Raw genomic sequence first — 1,454 nt, 5'->3', positions numbered from 1 at the left:
TACTGCCTCACACAATGCTCAGATTTCTCCTGATGTTGAGCCTGTGATTTCCTGTTTCTGATAAACTCATCTGACATTATTTTGTTGTTCTATTCTGAACATTTTGAGCCATCTAAATACTTCACTGTAGGTACAGACTTAAGGAGACTTGCAAAACAGCTGCAAAACCCCCAAATCTTAAAAGCTGAATTTTTCAGACTATAGTATGGGCAAGGACACCAACAGGCGGAAGCAATCTTTCACTAGTTTATCAAAGTTTGGCACAATCAAAACATAAGCAACTAGTACAGAAGGTTTTCTGTGAAGCAGTCATATACAGATCAGTCATCCACTAAGAAAAACACCTTGCAAAACTACAAAGTCAAATAGGGAGTAAGCTCATGGACTCCTAATCAAACAGCCTGGTATAAACAATTCATCAGTCAGAAGGTTAGACACTTTCCAAACACCAAGGGCACCTTGAACCCAGCAGTAAGAGCAGGGCAGACAATCTAATAGGGAGGCTGGCAAGAAGAACATGTAGTCAGGCTTTTAATTTCTTCCCCCAAATCAAGATTTCTGTTGTGGATGAAGCGTAATCAAGCTGTTGCTTAATAAGCTTCTCTGAGGATGTAGTCTGAATCCTCTACTGAAAGTGTTCCTCAAGAATGTGAAGCAGCTTGCTTTGCAGACAAAATAGATCATTTGGGAGAGAAAGCAAAATGAAAAAGGTTTTAAACTATAGGCCTTGAGAAAAGTAAACACTATTTTTCCAAACATCAAGAAGTTGCCACATAAGAGAAAATAAAAAGTGATCTCATTAGAAGTTAGTCTGAAGAAGATAACTGTTAGTGAAAATACAGAGAAAATGGATCCATTTCTGGCCATCACTCTGAAGTCATCTGTCTTCTATACTTCCACACCTAAGAGAAACAATGACTGCTGACTTCCTTCATAAGAATTCCAGCATATGGGGGAAGCAATACCTAAACACTGTGTGTCACAGCCCTCTACAGATTCCTGAAACTATGCAAGAAACTTGTCAAAAAGCTTTTGAATGATCTTTTCCAAGACTTCTACTTCCGTTAACCACTCCAGCTGTGCTGCCAGATCAGCTCAGCACAGCAGGCAGACCAAACCAGCAGCACTTGAAAGACTTCAGTTGGAGTCTATGTCCTTCTAAGTCTGTTTAATTAAGCTCCAACTCCCTATATACATACTGAAAAAGAAGGAATTCCTTCTCTCTCTTCATATCACATCAAATAGCCAAAAAGATATATCCTCAGGACATGCTTTTATTGAGAAGCAGTGAAAGTAAGAAAAATTGGACTTGTTCCTGGCAAATTTAAACCAATAGTAATTCTTACCACTATTGGCTGCTGCAGGTTTTGCAAAGGAAAGGAATCCATCGCTCAAGATCAATGGTTTTAAGGTGCAGAATTACATAATATAAGTAAAATAAATTTATAAAAATC

The sequence above is a fragment of the Pseudopipra pipra genome, chromosome W, assembly GCF_036250125.1.
Source record: "Pseudopipra pipra isolate bDixPip1 chromosome W, bDixPip1.hap1, whole genome shotgun sequence".
NCBI classification, from domain to species: Eukaryota; Metazoa; Chordata; class Aves; order Passeriformes; family Pipridae; genus Pseudopipra; species Pseudopipra pipra.
Note: the sequence above shows the minus strand (reverse complement) of the source record.